Below are 12,422 nucleotides of genomic sequence, written 5' to 3'. Positions count from 1 at the left end.
TTGTCCCGTTCTCTTCTCAGCAAAGGCAGCCTTTCCTGGTTGAGTGGCTAGGCAGAACTAGGGTTCCCACAGAGGGACAAGCAGAGGAGCCTGGGTCACACCAGTGACAATATGTGGCTTCTCTGTCTCTCTTAGCTGGGCAAGGTCCTGGGCCCACACCAAATAGGTACTGTCTGGAGTCAGGCTGGAACTGGGGTCTGGAGAATCAAGGCCTCATGACTAGGGACGGCCCCAGGGTGGATAGTGGAACACAATGAGATAGTCACACAGGGCAAAGGCATGTCGAGGGGGTGGCAGACATTGGTAACACACACTCACACATGCTTGCGCACACACAACCAGCCAGACAATTGGGCCAGTGTGTCTGGGGCTGCAGAGCCCAGTGAATTAGGAGTTTGATAAGGGTTTTCTCTTTCTCTCGCTCACTGGCCTTGGACAATCTCCCCCCAGTTTTCCTCGACGCCACCCCCGGCGCTGCCAACCCTCCTCCCCCCCGCCTCCCTTCTCTTCCCTGTGCCCAGACTCTTGTTCGGGGCCTTGAAACAGTGAGCTGTCTTTGTTCGAAATACAGGTGAACGGCAATCATGTGATTAACGCACACACACATAAAAAGCTTTTTAACAGCGCCCGCCCGGCCTCAGAACCGCCCGGAGAGAAGCCGCCTTGGATGGACAGAGGGACTGAGCTACAAGCATCCAGCCAGTCGTGTCCCGGCTCCTCTGCAGCGGTCTCCAACGTCTGCTGCTGCCTGCCCGCTGCCTGCCTGCCGGCCTGGCATCTCTCTCCCGGTGGGTCCCTGTTCATCTCCCCACCCTTCAGTCCCTCCTCTTGGAGGGAAGGTCCTCCCTGCTCTCTGTCTGTGGCTGAGCCTGAGACCCCTGGGGCATGGAGGAGCGCTGTGGGGGGGGGGAGTGGGCCCAGGATTATAGGAAACTGGGGGTGGGGGAGGTGGTGGTCTCACAGCTGCTGACCTCTCCAGTTCCCTGCCACCACCCTCTTGGGCCCAGCTGCCAGTAAGGGGTGTGTGGGGGGGGCTCTATAGAGGGTCACACCTGGTTTGTGCTCCCTCTCTGTTTCTTCTTCGTCCCTGCACGCAGGTTCTCCTGAGTGCTGGACTTGCTTGGACCCTGCCTAGCTACCTGCTGAGAGATGCTGCTGGGGCTAGGCCTGTGTGGGGAGGGCAGGGGAAGGATTATGTGTTGATTGAGGGATTCCCCTGTGAACAAGACGTCTGTAAGCCCCAGACTGGCAATCATGATGCTTTTGCCTCATTTTCGGTCTTAGGAACCCAGTGCTCTCCAGCAGGAGAAGGCAAAGGCCCCATTTTCTCTACAGAGTAGGGAATTAGGAAAGTGGGGAGGGTCCCTGCTTTTCGATGTCAGGCCTCAGGGACCTCAGGGTGGCCAGGAGGGCCAGGGCTACCACCTGCTTCTTTTCCCAGCTGGCAACTAGCAGGGAGGGGCTATTTTCTCTCCATCCCTGATTCTATGCCAGGGATGCTCGTGACCCCACACCCCACATCCTATCAAAGCTGCCCTGAGAGGAGGGCTCCTCCCCACCATGGGTGAGGGTGGTGCTGGTGTATGCTCTTCAGCAGAGGGCCAAGGCCTGCGTGTGGTGGAATCCAGGCTTCCTGCCACGGGCAGAAGCTAATCACAAGCTTCCTGAGTGCAGCTCATGTTCCTTTGAGATGGTCCCCAATCCCCCCAGAAGGTAGTCCTTGGGAGGGACCTGAATCTCTCAGTGGGACTCGAAGTCCACTGATGATACTGCCAGGCCAGATCATCTTAAGTAAACAGTAACCCTTAACCCTTTTTGGGGGTGCTGTCCTGCCTGGCAGCAGGCTTCACCCATAATCCCCAACCCTGAGCCCAGGCCTCTCATCTGTCACATGGCAGAGGAGTGCCATCCTTCCCTGCCTTGGAGGATATACAGAGAGTGGGAAACCTGCTACTTGGCAGAACCAGGAGCAGTGAGGAACCTGGATGGCTCCAGGAAAGCCTGAGCTTTTGCCTCAGGTTCAGTTTTCTGTACGGTCATCTGTCTTTCAGATTCCCTCATAGGACATGGAAGGGATCAGATGGGGGCCACCTCTGATCACAGAGGTATAGACCACACCTGGAATCCCTACTCCCTCTCATCTGCCTTCCCAAGTCTATGTTTCGGCTGTCCTGGGTCCTGGACTAGCTTGATGCTTCTCAGTCATGAGGGGCCTGAGGTTCTGCATTCCTGCCAGGTTTGTTTCCTGGCGCCTGCCCAGGGATGGTCTCAGGCCTGCAATCAGGTACACAAGTCTCACTACGCAGCCTCAGTTGGCCTTGAACTCTCCATTCCCTGGCCTCAGCCTCCCAAGGAGCTAGGATTACAGGTGTGCACCCCCATATCAGCTGTGTGCAGTTAAGACAAATGCTGATTTGGAGATAAAAATGTCAGATTCTATGCCAGACTGGTTCGTTTTGAATGAATTTCTGGGAAGCAGAGGCGGGTATATTTTATTTTTGTAATTCCCTTGACAGGCTCTGGTTTCCTTCCAGGGTCCCCTGCAACTCCAAGACTGGGAGGGACCCCCTGCCAGGTCCAAAGTGTCTAAGAAGAATGGATAGGACTTAACTTGGACTCTGAGCCAGAGAGCCAGTGACCAAACTTGTAGTCACTAGAGTTTGAGGGCGTGGCCAGGGAAGGGCTGTGCATTGGGGAGGCAGAGGGTCAGGGTTGGATGTCAAGAGTAATCCTGGCATCCAACCGTGCCTTGGCTCCTCAGCTTGCACTAGGGGGTGTCTGGGGGTGAGTATGCACCCTTGAACACCTTCTAGGTCACTCCACCTTGGCAGGGCTGTGTAGTAGAAAGTTATGTGGCGCCGGGGAGGGTCTACCATTCATACCCATGTGGCCCGGGGCAGGCTAGTCTAGGAATGTTGGGACTTGGTTTTACCTGTACAATGTCAACAGCTTCATACATTTACTGCTTATATCTTTAAAGTGTGTGTATGCAAGGGAGAGAAAAAGTAACACACACACACACACACACCTACTTAGTAATTGTGTGGCAAGCCCTGTCCAGACAAAGCCATTTCCCCAGATCATCTACTTAGTAATTACAGTAAGCGTTCACTAGAGAAAATAAGGTAGGCTCTGGGCTAATGCCGAGAGACATGGTGAGGGGTTCCCTTCATTCCCATTGCACGGGCACCTGGCTGTAGACCCACCTTTGGGAATTCGGGCTCTGCTTGCTTTTGTAGTGCCATGGAGTAGGGAATGGGGAAGGGGACCCAGGGTTGAGAGACTCCCACATACTAGGTAAGCACCCATGTCCAGCCCTTACCCTCAGGAACTTCTCCTATGGCTCTCAAATCCAGGTCCAGGCCAGGGGAGGATGTGCTGAGCTCCTGCCTGTGTGTGGTCTCCACTCTGCACCCTGTAGCACCAGCTTCCAGAGTCTCTAACTAAAGTGGGGAGGGAGAACCTGTCCATCACTGAGGGCTCGTGATGTTTGATTCCATACTCTGATCAAACCTCTGCCTGAGTCTGGTATCTTTATTCTTCAGGGAAACTGAGGCACAGAAAGGCTGAGGGATGAGCCCATGCGCAACAAACTAGTTATGAAAGTGATGAGGGGCTGGAGAGATGGCTCAGTGGTTAAGAGCATTGCCTGCTCTTCCAAAGGTCCTGAGTTCAATTCCCAGCAACCACATGGTGGCTCACAACCATCTGTAATGAGATCTGGTGCCCTCTTCTGGCCTGCAGGCACACATGGAGGCAGAATATTGTATACATAATAAATAAATAAATATTTAAAAAAAAAAAGAAAGTGATGAGACCTGGGGTTGGTTTCTCCAGTCTAGTCCTCATGGCTGTCTGCTGCCCCTAGACCCCAGGCAGAGTCACAGGGGCCTATCTTTTCTTCTGTCCTGCTGGGCTGGGCTATTCACCTTGCCCACCGAGTTCTCTCACTGGGCATCGCCTGCCAACTGTGTGCTGAGGTCTAGTCCTTGCTTGCAGCCCAGCTAAGAGGCCCTCTTCTGGGCATTTTTTCTAGAATTCTTTTCCCTCTGTGCTCCAGTGGAGACATGTCTATGTGTGTGTGCTTCCTGTGTTCTCTCCTCCTGACCCAGCTTGGTGGTCAAGACGACCATAATTTTCTGTTGCAGCCCTCGGAGGGCAGGGCTTGTTGGTCTTGGTTGATCTGCAGCCCAGCGTGCCTTTTGCTGGTGGTCCTTGAGTTGAGCTCCTATCTAAGGAGGAAAAGAGAAAGGGACTGGAACAGTCAGGGAGGGCTTCCTGGAGGTGGAGGGCCTGTGCTCTGAGGCAGGAGGAGTATATCTGTTCCAAGACCTGACCCAACAGGGGCCCTGGCCCTGCCCTCTTTCTTCTTTGAGCTGGAGGCCATTCCAGAAGCCCAAATCTTCCTTCTTCCAACCCCACCCTCTCCGGGAACAAGGAAGTTGGGGCTGGTGCCCAGTGCTGCCTGGGGCAGCCTGGCCTCTGCCCCCTTCTTAGAAGCCCTCAGAGACAGAGACTACTCGTTCCTGTCATCAGACCCAGCTGCCTGAGAGCCCTTCCTGTTTTCTGCTCCGAGCTGCTCAGTTGCTTCTGGGCAGAGCAGGGCAGGGGGGCTCAGGAGCTGGGACAGGAGGTGATGGTGGCAGGCCTGGTTTTGGAGTTCAGGCTTTGTTTAATTAGACTAGCTTGGAGTCCTAGAACCTGGCATGGCTGAGTCTTTCACGGATGATATATACTGGAACCCCTCCCCGCCGGAGCCCAAAGGTTCCAACTGCTGCAGGTGCCTAGGTGGCCCTGGCTTCCTTCTTTCCTTTCTGGACCTTAATTTCCCTATTTATTTATTGCTTGTTTGTTTGTTTGTTTTTATTTTTGTTTTGTTTTTTTTTTTTTTTGAGCCAGGGTTTCTCTGTGAAACAGTCCTGGCTGCCTTGGAATTAGCTCTTGTAGACCAGGCTGGCCTCGAACTCACAGAGATCCACCTGCCTCTGCCTCCCGAGTGCTAGGATTAAAGGCATGTGCCACCACTGCCCGGTTAGTTTCCCTATTTGTAAAATGAGGGGTAGCAAGGTATCATGAGAGCCCCGATAGCCTGTGCCATGATTCATAAAGGAGGACAGTGTTCAGCCCAGTGCCTGTCCCTTGTGCACCTCGGCACGTCCCTGGGTCTCTCTCTAGGGTCAGGGTCATGGTCAGACACCACATTTCCCACAGCTGTGGTAATGTGTTTCTAATGATGTGTTGGAAGTTCAAGGTTCCAGAATTAAGAAATTGCCTTGCCTTTTACTTAAAACATGAACCCTCAATTTATTTATTTATTTATTTTGGTTTGTTTTCAAGACAGAATCTTACTATGTAGCTCTGGCTGTCCTGGAATTCACTATTTAGACCAGACTGGCTTTGAACTTATAGAGGAATCCTTTTTTTGGGGGGGGGAGGGGTTAGTGTCTTTGTTGTTTTTGAATAGGGTCTCACTTGACGTGGCCCAGGCTGGCCCAGGTTTTGTTTGCTATGTAGCCTAGGCTGGTCTTGAACTCACTGCCTCCTGCTTTAGCCTCTTGAGTGCTGCAGTTACAGGCAAGCACCACAGTGCCTTTCTGCTTATTAACTACTGTTTTGGTGGATGATAGGTCCATCATCCCAGAGAGGACAGAGTTGCTGAGCGTGGCCTTGGAGGCACCTCAGTGCCTAAGCACGATGGGGCCTTCCCCAGCTCTTCCTGTTTTGACATTTGCTGGGTGACTACTGGGTGTCAGGCCTTGTTCACAGGACTCGGGGGCCTCTCTTGTCTATTGCCTTCACTTTCCCATGATTGATGCCTCTGTTCTCCCTCCAACTTCTCTCCTCCAACTTAGACCCTTTCCTGCTTCCTGTCCTCCCCCTCCCCCATCCCAAGAGTAAGGGGAGAAGAAGGGCTGTGATTTGATTTCAGCTCTCCCATTCCCACACCAACCTCCCAACCCATGGACCTCAATTTACCCCTGCTCTTGGCTTTCACTACAGCCAAGTCCACCCTCCCACCCCACAGGCCAGCCTATCTTCTGCCTCCTGCCTTGCTTGCCCACTCATGGGGCCTTATGTCTTTGGGTTGTGACCTCTGGGCTGGGTTCTGCTTCCCTCCTCTGTGGGGCTGCAGGAGGAAAGTCCACAGCAAAAGAGAGAATCACCTGCGTGTAGGTGTGGAGGTCGTTTGGGGGCCTGGAAGGCCTGAGCTGGTACTCAGGGTGCACAGCTGTGGGTTTGAATCCCGCACCCCCACTTCTCAGCTGTGTTTCCTCTGCAGACGGCTTACGGCCTCTGGCTCTTAGGCTGGCTTCTAGGCTGAGCTTGGGATTAAAGCAGATCGTGTTGGTACACATTTAGGACAGTCCTTGGATCACGGTGGAGCCCGTCAGTGGCAGTCACTGTTGCTAGCTTCTGCCACAGGTGACTGTCCATTATCTTGAGCTTCACAGTGGTCACTGCTGCTAGTCCTCTCAAATTGCTTTCTCCAGGAGTCCCTGAATCTGCTCCCGCTAACCCAGACAGAGCAGGAGCAGGGTCCCAGCCCGCTGAACCACACAGAAAGGGAAGCAGGTGACAGGAGTCATGTGATTATGGGACTGGACATCACTGTGATTTTTGCCTCCAGGTCTTCTGAAGACATACCCAAGGGAGGGCTCTGTTGTCTGGAGGGTAAGGGAAGAACTTACAGATTTATTAGAGATTGCTTTTCTGTTCATTCGTTCATTTGCTTATGCTCCAGATGCTTTTTAGGTGACATTGTACAGATAGATGTGCATGGCAAGGGAATAGGGAAGACGGAGGGAAGGACCAGGGACGGAGGCCTGGAGCAGAGAGACATGGCTGTGGACACAGGGGGCTGTTCGTACAGGGGAGGCTACACGTGACCTCTGAGGTTTCAGTCTGTCTACAGCCAGCTGCCAGCAGCTGGGCGAGGGGCTTGTTGAGATGAGCAGCTGGCTGCTCCCTCCCCTGGGATCCCGTGTCACTTTTCTCGGTCATCCAGGGTCCCACCCAGGACTAGGCTGGGTGTGAATTGAACCCAGGACACTTGTTTATTACTTTTGTTCTCGCATGGTTTACCTCTGTCCCCTAGAAGTGACAGGGGGGTGATCGGAGGGCTTTTGGCATCTGTGTGACTTTGATGAGATCACTTTGTTATGAGAAAGGGAGCTGAGTGGTATGGAGGCCGGGACAGCAGAGCCAGAGAGACCAGAGATCAAGTGTGATCTCTGTTCTACTTACCAGGTCAAGCCACTTAATCTCCCTGTGCCTTGGTCTCCTCATCCGTAAAATGAGGATGGCGACACCTGTCTTATGAGACTGTTGCAAAGGTGGACGGGAGCAAGGAACGGCAAGTGCTCTGTGCAGTTCTGGGGCAAACCCGGGCAGGGTGTTGCCATCTCTGGGTCACTTGGAATGTGAGTTAGTGTGTCCAGCATTGGCCAGGCACGGCAGCTAATGAGCTACATTAAAAGGCCTGGATGATCATGTCCCTTCCTAAGTGAAGAGCCCTTGTGCCAAAAACAGGGTCTGTGGGACAGGCCCGCGAGGGGAATGTGCACATATCAAGGAGCTGTGCTTCCCGTGGTGTGACTGAAGGAAGCCCACCCACCCCAGCCTCATGGATTCTGGTCTTTTGTCTCTCCACATGAGCTGAGAAACCAGAGACTGAGTGCCTGCTGTGTGGGCCTCGGTCCAGAGTCAAGTCTTGCAGACAGTATCTCGGCAGGTGCAATGAGAGGAACTGTTCCTGACTCTGTTAAGGTCCCTGTGTGACCTTGGGGAAGTCAGCTGCCCTATAGGTGCACCCCTTCATTTATAAGAAGAGAGCTTGCTTCTGTCATCTCTAGGTGCTCTGTTGCAGTCAACATCGGGGGTCTTCAGGTCCTACAGGGAGAAGCATGCAACTGGTTTTGTGTCTCCTCTAGACTGCTGCTTCCGGCCTAAATGTGTAAGCATACTGCAGCCGTTCATAAGTGTTTACTGAGCTCATTGACCATGGAGATACCGCACTAAAAATCCTCTGCCCCTCCCTTCCCTGTAGACCTGTCCCATGGTCTGGGTCATGGCATTCCTGCAAACTGTGGGGCAGGAGCCAACTGTGCCCTCCCAAATGGTTCCTTGCTTACCACTCAGCATAATGGTCAAGTCTACAGACAAACCCATGATCCTCCAGTACCAGAACTCCCCTCCAACAGTGTACATGGGACTTTCCCTTTATTGCGCATTGCAACTTGTGATGATGTGTTTATTGTAGACGTGGCCCATCCTCCCCTGAGGAGAGGGTGGTGGTGCTTCGTGCATGGTGGTGTTCAGGGAACGATACTAGCGACTCAATGAAACCTCCTGGAGAGAGGAAGGGGGAACCAGGAGCTGGCCGAGGGTTAGCGGCCAGCCTTCTCTGGGGTCCCTTCTGTTTTGGAGGCAACTGGTCAGATCTTGAACTCTTCTTTTCCTGGAGTTGGGGCCCTGGAATGGGGCATAACTTACTGGGGAACCAGGCCCCCGGTATCTAAACAAGGGGAGGAGGGGATAGAGAGTTGAGCCTGCTCCACCCCTTCGCCCAGCAATCAGGAAGAACAGGGCAGATCTGTCAGCCTCAGATGCCACCCGCCCCTCCAGGGGACCCAGCCCTGAACCCAGGGAGTCAGGGCAAGGGGGGGAGACAGGAAGCCCCTGTGTCTTCCCCTCCTCCCTCCTGTCCCGCCCTCCACCTCCATTCTGGTGAGAGCTTGCAGCCTCAGGCCTTGGCACTCTGAGGACGTGGGTGGTGACAGAGTGGGGTAGGATGGGGGACACGGACAGGACAGAAATCCCACCCCTACCCATTCCTTTCTTCTCTGGGTTTTTGGGTGGCTACTGCCTCAGCAGCCCCTGGAGCTGTGCCTGGACCTTGATAGAGGGACAGAGGGAAGCACTGTGGGTGCTGCCCCCCCCGGAAGCCCCCCTGCAGGGTGAAGGACAGGCTGGGATCTATCTACTAGCTTTCCTGGGAGGTCAGGCCTTTGCTGAGAATTGCTATGTGATCTCAGGTGGAGTACAGCTCTTCTCTGACCACCGCCACTTTCTTTAGCTGCCAAGGGAGCCCCCAAACCAGGGGTCACAACAAACTCTTTGGAGAATTTGTAAATATAGATTCCCAGGACCCATTTGGAATTACAGATTTGGGTAGAACTCTGTAATTTTAAAAGCTCACCTATGAAGATGGAGGTTGCAGGGACATTTTTGGAGCATGCTCCTTCCAAAGCCACCATGCCCCGGCCCCTGCCCAGCATCAAAACTTCCACCAAGCAGATAGGTCTCTCCTGTGGCCTGTCTGGGACAGGGGCTGGCAGCGGTGTACTCGGGCTGCAGGAGCAGTGTATTGTCCTGCACAGAGGAGCCTGGGAGGTCCCAGCTCTGCCTGGAGCTATCTCTGCTCCCTTGGTCCACCTTAGAATCTCTTCCTCTTGACTCTGTCTCCATTTCGATTTCTTTCTCTCTCTACTGTTTCCTTTTTCTGCCTCTCTTACTTGACGCCATAATCTGTTGTTTGTTGTTCTCCTTTCTTTGTTTCTCTTTTTCTTTCTTTTTCTCTTTCTCCCTTCTTTCTCTTTCTTTCTCCCTTCCTTTCTCTCCTTTTCTTTTCTTTTCCTTTTTTGTACAGAGTCTCTCTATTATGTAATCCTGGCTCTCCTATGTAATAGACAAGGCTAGCCTTGAACTCACAGAGATCTACCTGCCTCTGCTTTCCTGAGTGCTGGGATTAAAACAGTGTGCCGATATATCTGGTTTTGTTTCCCTTTCTTAGTGGTCGGTCTGTCTGAGGCTGTCTCCCTGTCCTTGCTTCCTTTCATCCAGTCCACCATTGTCTTCAAGGTCCCTACCTCTCTCTCCCTCTAGGCTGCGTCCCATTCCCTCCCTCTGGCTCTCTTTTCCTCATCTCTCTGTCTCTGTTTTTCTCTCTGTCTCATTCTCTGTGTGCATTTTTCTGCGGTGGGGGCAGGGTTGCCTGGGCGTTAGGGAACTCTGGGAAAAATGAGACTGCCGCGGGGAGAGGTGACAGGCTAGAAGGACGAAGCAGGCCTCGGGCTGGGGCTGTCTTCCTAGTTTAACCTCTCCACCTGGCTCCAGCCCACGTTTCCATCTTGCTTCTCTCTTGGACACCTGCAAGTGCTGGGTCACCTGCCTCTCCCTTGGCCTGAGCCCAGCACTGAGCTGCCTCTTCTGATTTCCGGTTCAACTACCTACCTTTGGTTCATTTGCTGGCTGCCCTGGGATGTGGCTCCCAGGCCCCCACAACACTCCTGTCCGCTGGTGGCAGGACACAGGCAAGGAGGCAGGGGCAGCCTGGACGAATCTGGGGCTAGAGGGTTCATGCCTGTCCGGGCAACAAAGATTGTCCATACTGATGGTGGGGTAGGTGTGGGAGCCTCTTCTTCCTGTGTGAGCCCAGGCTAACTTGCTCAGGGGTCCCATAGCCAGGCCTACAGATCTGAGAGAGTTGGAGGGAAGTGGGGGCCGAAGAGAGAGCAGGAGGAAGGGGAGCCGAAGCCAGGTCCCTGGAACTGTGCCAACCACTCACTTGCAGAGGGAAGGGGGCTATGTTTCTCCCTTTCTGGGCCTCAGTTTCCCCATAGACAGAAGTGACTGGCTGAGGTGGCATTTGAAGCCCCACTTTCTTTTTGATGGGGCTGAAGCCTTTATGTCCAGAGTGAATAAGACTTCCTGTCCTTGCTCGGGCCCCACAGGCTTAGAGGTTCCAAATGTCAGGCAGCACCTTCCCTCAGCGCCCTGCCCAGACAGTGTGATGTTGTCCTGCCCTATTTCTTACTTAATCCCCCAGGGCCTACCCTTCAAAGGGCTTTCTGGGGGCTGGGAAGAAGGTACCCCCAGGATCAGGACCCTGAGGAGGCTGAGGACCCTGGGGCCAGGTGTGGCTATAGAGATCTGTCCCCAGGGCCTGTCTGGGAGTTTTGGGTACGTAGCAGGGGTCTGGCTCTCAGAGGAGTGCGGCTGGGCCTCCTTTCTCACCCTGGGACTTGATTGCAGGAGGCCTGGGAAGGAGGGGGCTCCTGTTCTCCTAGAGTCCCTGACTACTCTGGTCCCTGCTGCTCTGTGGCTTCAGTGAGGGACAAGTAAGGGAAGAGTCAGAAGAAGGGATTAAGTCGGGGACTCTTGGGATGGCTCTGACCATCCTCTGGAGGGAACAAGGGCTCTATTCTCTGTGTGGGAATTAATAGCAAGGAGGGGACGGGGGTGTCATTCAAGCCCTGATCAACTCCCAGAGGAATGCGAGAGAAAGAGTCAGAGACAGAGACAGAGAGACAGAGACAGACATAGAAACAGAGAGACACAGAGACAACAAAGAGATGGAGAGACAGAAACAGAGAAAGAGAGTTCACAAATGGAGGCTTGAGGCTCAGATATAAGAGAAGGGCATGAGGACTGCTGGTCACAGTAGCCCCTGGCATGTGGCTGTAATGCCCTAGGACAGATCCTGCTCCCACAGACGTATCCCCACACAGCAGGGAGACCTGATCTTGTCACCCCTCACCAAGGCTCTCCCTCTCTTGTTTATCATTCCCAGACGGCTGCACCCTCCACTTCCGTGTGTCTTTCTCCCCTGAAACCTGGAGCCTGTCAGGACTGAATGCTGCCCCTGCTTTCTGGGGACCTCCACCTGCCCTGTCTTTCCTTAGGGGTCCAGGGTTCACTCAGATCCCCAGGCTGTGAAAGTCCAGTCTGTGCTCCTGAGCTGTACCCTCTGTCCTGTCCCAAGAGTTCCTCTGACCCAGTTCCAGGGTCAGCTCAGACACATGCCACCAGGTGACTCCTGCATGGGAGGGGCGCACCGGGGAGCTCAGCTGTCGCGGGGGGAGGGGGGCGCAGTTCATCAGCTGCTGAGCCCGCACCTTCTGGTGTCAGCCTGGCTCACTGCTGAGGACCAGCAGCCCCCAGAGTCATCTGAAATGTCACAGCCCAATGCAGACCCTGGAGGAGCTCCAGGCCACACTTCTGGTTTTGTGGGCACATACACAGAGGCCTGGGAGGGCACTAGCCTGCCCTGGGTTGGAGCTGAGCTGGAGTTGGCCCAGATCATCTGTCTCCAGATCGGTGTCCTGACCCCCTGTGAAGAGTCACACCAAACAGTGTACTCAGACTGGGGGCAGAAAGAACTAGGGCCTCAGAGGGTGCTGAGCACCTGGTCGAGTCAGGCACCTTGCCTGTGGCTCTGTGACTCATCGTCACCAACCTCTGTCAGCTGGCAGCGTCATTGTAGGGGAAAAAGAAACGTAGCAGCCACGTAACCCTCGACCCTGGATGGAGGCACTGTGTGCTGCTTTTAGTTTGGTTATTTTTCCCCCTCCCTCCCTCCCTCCCTCCCTCCCTCCCTTCTTTTCTCCCTCTTTTCTTTCTCTTCCATCCTGTCTCTTTCT

General features: G+C 54.0%; 1 long non-coding RNA gene across 2 annotated transcripts in view; it reads left to right on the top strand.

Annotated features, from left to right (window-relative positions):
- The first annotated feature begins 629 nt into the window (after positions 1-629).
- LOC113456742 overlaps positions 630-12,422 on the top strand; it is a 53,728-nt gene continuing 41,935 nt past the window's right edge. For both annotated transcript variants that reach the window (XR_003377489.1, XR_003377488.1), the window contains exon 1: positions 630-788. This is a non-coding gene — a long non-coding RNA (uncharacterized LOC113456742). The remainder of the gene's footprint in view (positions 789-12,422) is intronic.

Source organism: Microtus ochrogaster, chromosome 15 (genome assembly GCF_000317375.1).
Source record: "Microtus ochrogaster isolate Prairie Vole_2 chromosome 15, MicOch1.0, whole genome shotgun sequence".
In the NCBI taxonomy this organism is placed as follows: domain Eukaryota; kingdom Metazoa; phylum Chordata; class Mammalia; order Rodentia; family Cricetidae; genus Microtus; species Microtus ochrogaster.
Note: the sequence above shows the minus strand (reverse complement) of the source record. Positions and strands in the feature narration are given on the sequence as shown.